The sequence below is a fragment of the Ciona intestinalis genome, chromosome 1 (genome assembly GCF_000224145.3).
Source record: "Ciona intestinalis chromosome 1, KH, whole genome shotgun sequence".
Taxonomy (NCBI): domain Eukaryota; kingdom Metazoa; phylum Chordata; class Ascidiacea; order Phlebobranchia; family Cionidae; genus Ciona; species Ciona intestinalis.
Window position 1 is genome coordinate 5136504 of NC_020166.2, and position 12099 is coordinate 5148602.

The following is a 12099-nucleotide window of genomic DNA, read 5'->3' on the forward strand; positions in this document are numbered from 1 at the left end:
ACGTACCGCCCGCTATACAACGTACCACCCGCTAGCGTGTCCAAAAATATAATGACTTTACAACGTACCGGCCGGTTTACAACGTACCGCCCGCTAGCGTGTCCAAAAATATAATGACCGAAAAAAACTAAGGTTATTCAGATTTCAGACTATGCGGAACCTGGATGTCCGCTAGATGCAACTCAATGCGCACACAGACACAACAAAGAATACGTTACAACAACGAATATACGTTACAACAAAGAATACGTTACACTACTATGCTAATTAGTTTTTAGTTTATACTGTGCTCATGCATTAGATCTGTGATCTCTTGTTATATCAGTTGCGCCACGGCCTACTAGAGACAAAGTTAGTATAGACCAAGTTAGGAAACGGATTGTAAAACAACGAGTCTTGTTATCCATTGTCTCGCGTCTATGACGTCATAGTCGCCACCATTACGGAGCCCACGGCATAGCATTTTATTATTGCTGGGTGCTGTTTTTCGTTTAAATATTGCGATTTTTTAAAAACCAAGCACTTCTGCGCGTAAAAATGGCTTTCTACTAATGTTATATCTTACCACAATAATAAACCTCACAAAAATAATCAACTTTTATTGAACACTCAATCGATTCAAGAGTAAAAAAACAGAAAATATCAAGTTTACTAACCAAAAACATAAAAGAACATGTTTAAAATATAAAAATACAAACAAAAACGCATAATATTACCATAAACGGGTGTATCTAGCTGCAGTTTTGCATGTAAATTTCCGTGATTTTACTTTTTGGCTCACAAACTCAACGCGTATACCCGGCAACGAAACTTAAGGTATCTTTGTAAAATTTGCCTAATATCGAAGTGACATTGAGGAAAACAATACTAAGTTACTATTTTTGGTCCTCTGCTTGAATTAGTAAGCTACCTTTTCTGCGTTCCGGGTCTTTATGAAATCGGAAAACGCGAACACCTTATCTGCTGGTACTTAAGCAGTTTGGAGCTGCATGTCCACTCATGTTGGATTATAAATGTAGTAAAGAATGGCTCTGTAGGTTCGTAGGTACGATCATATATTATTATGTAAACTAAGCTGATTGCTGCTAGTCTTAATCAGAGCCATAGAAATACCGAGTAGTCCAACCCATTGTTACGTAAAACACAAATTGAACGGCAATTTGGGTCCAAAATAACACAGTAGGTATAGCGAAAATGTATGTTTTTCGGTAAATTACAGAAAAACTTGGGCCTAAAAACAAATTTAAATGTTGAAAAATGTAAAAAAGATGGGTTATTTGTTTTCTGTGTCAAAAAAAGTCAAAAATTAGAATTAGAAGCGGTTGATTTGCGACATTTTAGTCATTTAATGCGGCTAAATTTATACACTTTTTCTAAAAAATGTTTGGTAAGGTAAATAGAAGCTGTTTTACACCTTCCCACAATAGGAAAACACAAACAAAACTTAACAAGTTCGTTTAAACCCTTTGTCAAAGTCACCACTTTTGCTCTATTTTGGACACACATAGACGGCAGTTGGACTACTCGGTGTTTATACGACTCTGGTCTTAATCACCAACGTAAAGTACCCTGTTAAACCACACTGTACGCCGAAAACCAGTCAAAATACTGATTTACTTCACATTAATTCCTAGATTTAATATTATATAACAAGATTTATATTAGAAATTATATTTTATATGTTAAAACAACCGCTATACGTGTTTTCTAGCTTTGTATCGCTTACAAGAAATAAATGAACACATGCCGACCATGCATTTGTATAGGCGATTCACGCTTTGTGGGCTCCGTAATGGCGGACACGAGCGCCGTTTCCTAACTTGGTCTATACTAACTTTGACTAGAGATAGGTATTTAGCGTCTTCACGAATATAAAAACATTTTAAGGTGTTGACGATGTTCACGGGTTAAAAACAAAATAAGCTTCCAGATTTACAAAAGCTATTAATCTTTAGATACTTTATAATAGGACGTGGCCGTTTATTAAACCCCTGCTCTCGTGTTTCAATTGTAGACAACTCAACTATACAACTTATACAACTGAAAGTTGTTTATTTTGAAAAGGCATACCAACGAAAAATGAAATTTGTATGTGGATAGAGATGCCCAAATGTGACCTACAGGTACCATTAAAATTTCTCAATATATTACAGCTTAAAAAAACACGTGAAAACACCCGCTGGAGTAAAAAAATGGCTGCTTCAACAATGCATAGGATTTCCCATTAAAAAAGAACTATGTTCGTTTCTAGTGTCTAAACCACTAAAGAAAAATCAAATTTTATTTTAGGTTTGGTATAATGAATGCTTCTTCTTTGTGAACATATAAACTTTATTCTATATGTTTTATTTTTTCGATTGAACCTAGCTGCATCACCAGAATATGCTGACTCAGCAACTTTTCAAACCTAATGTTCAACACAAGCAACTTACTTTTTATATGAAAAATGGTACAGCAGGTACCAGTAAGACATAATAAATATTTTAGTATAAAAAAGTGTTAAAAAATAACTAACAGGGAATTAAGTGCTGATTCAGCATAATTTATATATGAATGCGTGTAAATTTTTTCATCCTTGCGTGGCCGGAAAACGACAGTCGATATAACACGAATGTTCATACTCCTCGTTCCAGCTTACAAGTTGCCAAGTATGCTACTTTGTGGGTAGGGATGCACATTACAGAATAATTAGGTATTCTAGGATATCCTAGAATACTTTATTTCGAATCTAGAATTCCGAATCTAGAATTTCGAATCTTTTTATATTTATAGGAAAAAGAAATTTCATAGGAGCCTTGTTGGGTCATGAGCTGTAAAATGATCAAAAATTGTACTATTGGGTAGTTTTTGCGTCATGAAACGTATAGCAGGCTATGAAAAGACGTTACGAAACGTTTACTCTCGAAAGTCCCACAAACACAAAAATATTTTTTTTCAAAATTAATAAGTTTCAAAAATTGTTACTATGGTATATGAGATAACGTGTAATGACGTCATTAAACAGAATACCGAATCCCGTAATAAGATTCGAATACAAAAGGATTCGAATCTCATGGATTCGAAATTCTGTAATGTGCATCCCTATTTGTGGGTGATTATTTTCTTTTTTTGTAGATTTTTTTTATGTGTAGCTGATATTTTAGACAACCGATTAGTGATCACTAGGTTTAAGCAATTGCCATTAAGCGTCTTGCCCAAGGAAACATACGCCAACAATGGTAGCAACGACGAGCCTTGAACCTATTACCTGTGGGTTTGAGGCAGGCAAGCTAACCAACTGTGCTAGCTACGTTCAATTGAAAATCAAAGCATAATAAAGTCTATGTTTTACCTTTTTTTTATATATATTATTTATTCTTAAAGAAGAAGCATTCAATATTCCAAATCAGAAATAAAGTTTGAATTTTCAATAGTATTTTGAAAATATAAACGATCAAATTTGAGTGAATTTTTTTCTTATGGGAAATCTGATGCATTGCACCAAGGCCATTTTTTTTACTCTAGCAGTTGAATTTGCTGTTTAGAAACTCATTTTTTAAAAGATTTGAAACTTTTATGGTACCTTTAGATCACATCTGAGCATTCCTATCAATGCACAAATTCTGATTTTTCGTTTGTATGCCCCTTTATATCATAGTAAAGTAATGTACTATGGTTAAATAATACAACCCCTCCTATCCTCCAGTATAAGTTAAAAAAGTAAGCTCTTTTTTATGAAGGCTTTTCATGAGTATCACCAATACTTAAATAAATGGATTCAAATGATAAACATGTGGAGCAATTCAAAAGCTGTCATGAGGGACGTGTACTTACAAAGTTAAACAGGTTCATTCAAATTGTCTAAAATCTCCCTATTATTTAGGTTGTAGTAAAACAAGCCTGGTGATAATTTTGTGAATAGGGAGCTTTCCGTATGCAAAATGCACCAAAAAGTGCGTGTAAAACCTGTTAACCCGACACAGATTTTTAGCTTAATGAGACCCCGAGTTAAGGTTTTTAAATATGAAAATATAGCAGGGTGGGGGAAATGGGACACCGTTTGCCTTTTTTTCATCCCATTTGGTAGTAAACAAAGAACATTCAAAGAATTATACAATGTATCCTCACAACTCCCATAAACCGTATTTAAGTATAATCTGTTTAGTATGCTCACCAGGCCCCCCTTTCGTGTGTTTTAGTAGGACTGTTTTATATTTCTTTAAAAAATGAAAAGTAAAAGAATGTTTAACTTTTATAACAATAACAGAAGGAAATTAAAAACTGTGTCTAAATTAAATCAAATGACAGAAAACCATTGTTGTTCTTGTTATGGAAATATTTGAATTTTAGGCACTTATCAGTATTGCTTGAGTATTTTTAAAGTGAATCGTTTTATAATACATAAATTACGACAAATCACTGTTCAGGTTGCGTGAAAGCAAAGTGTTAACTGATGTTACATTCAAATTGGAAGATGGAGAAGTTTCAGCTCAGAAAACTATTCTTGCTGGATATTCTGATTATTATGAAAAAATGTTTACAACTGGGGTAATGTTACTAATGTATCAACTTTCAATGTTCACATGCATACTTAACCTTCTAAATAGTAAAACAATAATTAAGCTATTTAATCAAAACATCAAAAAATAGCTAAAAAAAACAACTGCAAAGAATGGCAAATTCCAATGAGTGACTAATGACTTCTAATATCTACATTTAATTTGAAAGAACTTGCAAAGTGACTTTCTCTTACTTTTATAACCGTTACTTACATTATCCATAGAACACAGGTATAAATCAGACATTACATTTGTTTATCGGATAATGCAGGCTGTGCCACTGAATCAAGCAGACAATAATAATTCACGCTGAAATACCCATGCTATAACATGCCTAGGCATTTCTAGATTTCAACCAGAATTGACCAGAAGTCCAGAACGCCTTTTAAAAGAATAATAAATAGGTTTTAGTTCTAGGACACTGAACGCAGATTGTAATAATTTTAGTTTATATAAACTGCTATTTTGTTTTCAGTTCAAGGAAGGTTTCAATGAAGAAGTTGAAGTAAAGGAGATAAAGACTTCAATATTAGATACATTGTTCACTTTCATTTATTTACAAGTGATCGATATAAGCGATAAAACGGTTTACCAACTTTACGAAGCTTCAGATTACTTGCAGTTTGATGGTAACTTCTGTACTTACTTTACCAAAGTTTTTTTTCGGCTTGTTGTAAAAAAAATGTTCTTAGATGTGAAAGGATATTGTGTTAGTTTCTTCAACAAAACACTTGCTATTGGAAACTGTGTTAGTTACCGTTCCTTTGCACAAAGGTACCAGCTTTTGGAGTTGATAAACAAATGTGACAAATTCATTGTTGACAACTTAGAATCAGTTTCAAAAGGATTGAATTTCAAGGAACTGTCCATAGATGAGGCTGAAGCTCTGATTACATTAAAACAGAAAAAGGTTTAAATTGAAATTGTAAAATACTGGAATCAAATCCTTGTAAGAATTATGTAACTTAGTGAGTATACATTGTTTTTTTTAGCGCGACAATTTAAACAATCCATTATAGTATACCACTGGGTTAAAGCAAATTCCGTTAAGTAAATTAGCCAACTTTGTACATGCCACAATGTTTTCAAAAGTAGTCTTTAAACCCGGAATACCCTGGTTAAAAGCCAAATGCTTCAACTAGTGTTTGTTATAATTGGTTGCCACAGTTATCTATAGTTTTGAAATTCAATATCCCTTTTTATCAATTCCAGGATTTTTGCCAGGATTCAATTTTAAAGGCCATATTAAGTTGGATCAAACATGATGTGGCACAAAGACACCAATTCATTAAACGGTTATTTCAAGTGATTGATGTCAAGAAATTGTCATTGGCATTACTTAAAGAAGTTGTTGAAAACCCTGAGGTACATTTTATGGAAAATGTAAAACAAGTTATATAGATATATATGACTATTTTTTTATAATTATTTAGTCTACCTGTTTGTAAACAAATTTATATTGCTGTGTGTTATTAATAAAAAGAAAATTCAAAATTTTTAAATGAATAAAAGTTAAAAAATAAAAATCGTATTTTGTAAAATTTTCCTTATTTTGTTGTCAAAGTTTTGCAAAAAGAAATATCACAAAAATAATTGATGCCACTGGCCAATGATTGTGTTGTAATTACATTTTGATTCTCTGTACTTTTTTAAACACAGCAATGCAGTTTTATATGATGCAACATATATGTTAAAAATTGGCTTTCATAATTATTCAACATTTAAGTTTTATCCAGGAATGGATTCAAAAAACTGATTTTTTTATTGGAGTTCTCAACCCAGAATACATCACTCATATTAAAACAAATCAACGAGTAGTATCAGGTGAAGCTAGTAAAGGTAATTTATATGATTTCTATTCATGATGTCGCACAATGTGCAGCTAAATAGGCTTTGAACTTGGATGTGTATAAAAATTTAATTTAAATTATAATTATATTACATAAATATCTTGTGCACCCTTTTAATTTTTAAAATCTGTAAAGAATCTTGGCTTGTACAGTTTCGATATATTATAAAATTTAAATGTTCTTTGAACCATTGTTATAACCCTGACGAGTTATAACTCCGATATTTTTATTTGATAAATTTTAAAATTAAAAAAAATTCTTTATCATTTCATATACAAAAGAATATTAAATTATTCTGTTTACATAATCATTATTAAGTTTATATTTGCTGTGGTTGTTGTTTTGTATACTTTTGTTGTTACAACATCTTATGGATAACTTCTACTGCAACATAGTGACATTTGAATTCATGATTGTGGGTGGTTTTGAAGCAAAGCATAACGTCCATATTTATGATGTCTTGGAGAAACATTTTAGAGAAACAAAGGTAGGTGTTTAAATGTTTTTGAGCACGGTAGTGATTTAAATCAAATCATAAAATATATTTATGATTTTTAGACTCAGTTTTTAGATTTAAAATGGCACAATTAGCGAGTGTGTGCCGAAGCAAGGCGAGTGCTTTTTTTCTATCATAATCTTTTGTATAAAATCTGCATCTTTCGCATTTCTTTGCTCTTTTAGTTTACCGCTCGAATAAATCATTATGCATCTGCCACAATATGAATAATATTAACTTCTAACCTGTACCTATTATTACTGCGTGATTACTGTTCATCCAAATTTTATGCTACAAATGAGTTCCGTTGAAACCCAGGATGCTATATTAATTATTTCACACCTGAGTTTCATAATTTTGATTTGCAGGCATCCTTCTATGAAAGGTGGGGTTCAATCAGTGCAAAGATCAAAAACTGTGTGTATGTGGCTGGTGGTGGTGGAGCGGGTAGGGGGACCAACAGTGTTGAATGTTTGGATTTAAATCATGTTAATGTTTGTTGGAATAATCTGTCATCTATGGTTGTTGATCGATGGTGTGCATCATCTGCTGTATTGAATGGTTGGTTCCTCATTATGTTAAGCATTATGTTGGTGGATTGTTATTGGCGGTCTTCAATGGCATACCATATTTCACGAGAAATTATATTATAAACTGAAAGCTGTACTTCCTCTGCATCAGGTTAGAAAAAAATGCTGGTGAAAAATTATGGTTTCAGCCAATACTGCTTAACAAATCTTACATTTGATGTTTACCTACTTTATTTCGCCAATTTCCTATCAATGTTGCCACTTATTACGCAGTGTTTTTGTGTCAAACAAGTTATAGTCAATAAGTATTCTGTGTTTTCTGTTTCTTACAAGATACAAATTATTAAAAACGTTTGATCTGAACATTGTAAGGTGAAAGTAAGTGTCCATTTATTACAGGTTTTTTCTTTGGTTTATCATGAACTATTTATGAACTTTAATAGGTTGTCATTTCAGGTCAAATCTATGTGACAGGTGGGTGGAGTGGTAATGAATTATCATCTGCTGAGTTCTATAAACCAGGGTTGAACACATGGACAAAAATTGTTCCAATGAAAACCACACGATATCAACATGCAACAGTTTCTTATAAGGGTTGGTATAACAACCAATTTATATGTAATTTCGTACCATCAGAAGGATTTTAATCTCATAAAAAAATATAAAATTTGTGAAAACAAAGATCATAGGACACACCGAACAAATTAGTTTGTTTTCTATTGTTGTTTTAAAAAAATAGTAATTCATCTTGCTTGGACACATATAAACCTGGGTGTTAAAGTAATAGAGGTCAACTCTTGCCTAAATCATGTCTTTGTAGGGTTTACATTATATTTAAATATTTTACACAATAGTTGCATGAGGCTTAAATAGAAACATCATAATTTTCAATTTTTAAAACTTAAGTGTTAGGGACAATGTAGATGAAACATTGTATGTTGGGTTAGTAATTCTGTGTACAACCATCACTTAAATATTTAAAGAAATTGTTCTTGGTTTATAGTTGGTTGTGATCAAATAAAAGGTTTACATGCATACTTATGTTTAGGTAGCTTGTTTGTATTTGGTGGTTGTGATGGTTTGCATAAATTAAATTCAATGGAAAGTATTCAACCAAGTGAAGGGAAATGGAAGTTGCTGAAACCAATGAAACAGAAAAGGAGAGGATTATGTGGTGTTGTTTACAATGGTGAAATTTATGCCATTGGTAAGTCATCAATGTTGTTTTCTATATGTGGCATGAAATTGCAGATTTTTATTTACTGGCATTATTTATGTGCACTTTTATATTGTCTATTCTATAACAATTCAATATATTTCTGCCACTAGAAATGTGTATAAGTCACCAAAATATCATTTGATTAAGGAAAGAAATGCTAGTTAAGTTATCTTGCAATGGAGTTTAATTTATCTTGTCTTGCAAAATTTTTTCATCACTTTGTATAATGTGTTCAAGGTGGTGAAGGATTAAAGAGCGTTGAACGTTTTAACATTCAAACAAAAACCTGGTCCATTGTTAGCAGCTTGAACTACAAACGAAAAGGTGCTTGTGCCTGTGTTGTAAATAAGAAGATATACGTCATTGGAGGGTAAATATGCCTATAATTTATAAACTTGGTTACACAAAACAATTTATTCTGTTGTAACCTTTAAAAAATAATTTCATTTTAATTGTCTTCTATGTTTATGTCTTCTACATGTAGTAAAACTAACTTCCTTACATAATAGTTATCTCATAAACTTTATAAAAAAATGTAACTTTAGATTTTAATTGAAAATGTATTTATGAAACAAAGTTCTTATTATATTTAAAAGGTCATTAAGGCTTATAATGTACTTGAGTGTTTTACTTGTTGGTTTCTGTACAAATTTCATTGGCATTAGTTTTTGTATATATATTAAAAAATATACAGTATTTATTTCATTAAAGAACAGGTTGCTTGTACTTCTTAGTTTAATTCAAAATGTATGGGTTTGGCCTACCTGCTTAAACATATAAAATACCAAGAATAATTTGTATACTTATCTCCAAATTTGATAAAAAAAAGATAAACATAAATAAAACAAGTTAAGATGAAGTTTGATCAAAAGATAAAATCAAAACAAAACCTTTTCTTTATGGGTGAGGTCCTTGTTAAGCACCTGGAATTTAGGCCAGATTTGGCCTATTATCCCAACATCGAACCGGGGACACTTTAGTTTTTGATGCAGGCACCTTAACCACTGAGCCCCGCCGCCGGATCCTAAAAACAAAACCTCTTTTTCACCAATAGTTGGGTAGAGCAATGTTTCAATAAATATGTTAGTTAAATATCACCATTTCCCATCATCAGCTTATCTTAATCACATTGCTTTAGTTCTGGTGACAGTGAATCAGAAACAACAATTGAAGTTTATGATGGAATGATCAACGAATGGAAGATTGAAACAAACATGGATGCCGCGAGATATCTCGCATCAGTTGTAACTTTGTGAACAATTAAAATCGTCAGCAATATCATTTGTTTAATAAATATTTTATATAATATTTTTGTGAAAAACTTTGCTTACTTGTTTAAAACCGCAATTGATAAAAATAATGCAACCTAAAACATATAAAACTAATCTTATTGTCTACCATCGCTCAATGTGGGAGCCCGGACTACTAGAGATATTTCTAGTTCGGCGTAGTAAGAGTAATTATCATTGTAAGGCCACAAAAACGAGAGAAAATTTATTGTCTGGTGTGTAGAATGACACATTTTCATTTTGTTTCTTATCCAATTTGGAAGTAAATAAAGAATGTTTATAGAATTCTATTAACCTATCTTCACAATTCCTAAATTGCGCTGTTACTTGGTCAAACTATATGATCAGGAAATCTGGAATTTAAGTTCTTACGGTTTTCCATATTACCCCACAGCACTACTCGCTTTTTAAAGCACTTTTATGTTGACAATTTTATTTCCGTGTGTTTCATTTCGACCCGCGGCGCCTAATTGAGAGTCTGTAAAAAATAAATAAAAAAGGTCTCGTCTGACAAGTGCCCCATCTTCCACCACCCTACTATATTATGTAGTGTCCAAATTCCTTAATATGTATGTTGTGCTTGACTAGATATTTGGATAATAACTTCACTTGTTATAGCTTAAGAACACATTACACGCTACAGTTGTTGCTGCTGGTAATTTATTCATTCAAACATAAACAAAAGGCAGTATCATTCAATCTTTGTGAGCTTCTTGTCTGCGTAAAAATATAGAGCCGTCGGTAAATTAGTTTCACACAAAAATATTGTTTTTTTTTATTATCTTTTCAAAATAACTGTAATCTATGTTCCACAAATCTCACATCAAAAACATAGGTGCAAATATATGTTTACCCGTCATCCCGTGAAGCATTTCCACTACTGCTCAACCAGGTTTTCTAAATCGAAACAATACGTGTAAAAAATGCAATCACATTAAACGTTTTGCAAAAGTTCTAAACCAACCTTTCAAAGCATCGTTTTTTTCAAAGTTTACGTCAGAGTCTGAATAAAAAATGTTTAAATTATTACGACATTATGTTACGCATACATATGTGGTAATACTATATTATTATATACAAGATAGCTAGGCACATAAGTGAACCCAAACAAATATTAATCGCTGTAAAATCATGTCAACATTAGTTTCATACCTTCTTCTGGCTCGATTTCGCTGTTCTGATCTGCAAATAAAACGAAAACGCAAGTTAGGCGTGTTTCTATTGGTTGTAAGATGATTATTAGAAAAACAGAAACTGACAAACAAGGATGTGCACAGTTACAATATAGGTTTGCTCACCGCCGTGGTAGCAATAATACCATCGCCGTCTCCTATGCCGTCTTCTACGACGCCTCCAAAATAAAAAAGCATCTGATTCTTGCACCATCATAAGCATGCCGAGCAAAAGAGCGACGAGCAGTAGTTTGTTCATCTGTAAAACATGCAAGTTACAGCAAGTAAATTTAAACTTACAAATCTTTCAACAAAATTTGTACCAACTTTGTTGTTCTTGGTTTGCAAAATGAAGCATATAGGCTACTTAATAATCACTACCATTTAAAGGGCCTTGTAACAATTGATAGGAAACTGGGTTTTATTCAAACACTTCGACCAATTTCCTTATTTTCGATCTACAGCTTTCTATCTCAATCAGCACTGAAAACCCGTAAGTCCAGTTTGAGAACGATACATTTTGAACCCGATTGTATATGCAATATTTTCTGGATAATGTGACCGTTGAACAGATTTGGCACGATCAAACGGGTATCAAAGGAAACTATAATGTTCCTTTGCGAATTGTTTTAGAATGGGCGCTTCCGCAAGCAAATTACGATCTTTCTGTGGGAAATTACTGAACTTCCATGTCATTATCAAACCTCAATTTCTGTGCCTGCTGGCGTAAAAGGTCATGACGTATAACCAACACTCTGCATAAAATAGTTCTTAGTTTTTGCAACTTTCAAAGTTTGACACAGTTCAGATTTTAACACAGGCATTGCACGCAGAACAGAGTTTTACATTACTACGATATGTAGCAAAGCAGCATTTATTGTAGCCTACACTATTAATCAGTCGACACACTTAATCAAAAAATGTTAAAATTAACGGATATGTGGGTTAGGAGTGCTTGGGTGGCCACTGCATTTTTTAAAACACCTCAACATCCTTGTTTGTAAA

At 32.4% G+C, this 12099-nt stretch overlaps 1 non-coding gene across 1 annotated transcript; it reads left to right on the plus strand.

The window, feature by feature from the left end:
* Nucleotides 1-9807: 9807 nt before the first annotated feature.
* mir4160 (microRNA 4160) lies at nucleotides 9808-9851 on the plus strand. The gene has a single exon (NR_034556.1). It is a non-coding gene; the product is annotated as a microRNA 4160 (primary transcript).
* Nucleotides 9852-12099: the final 2248 nt, after the last annotated feature.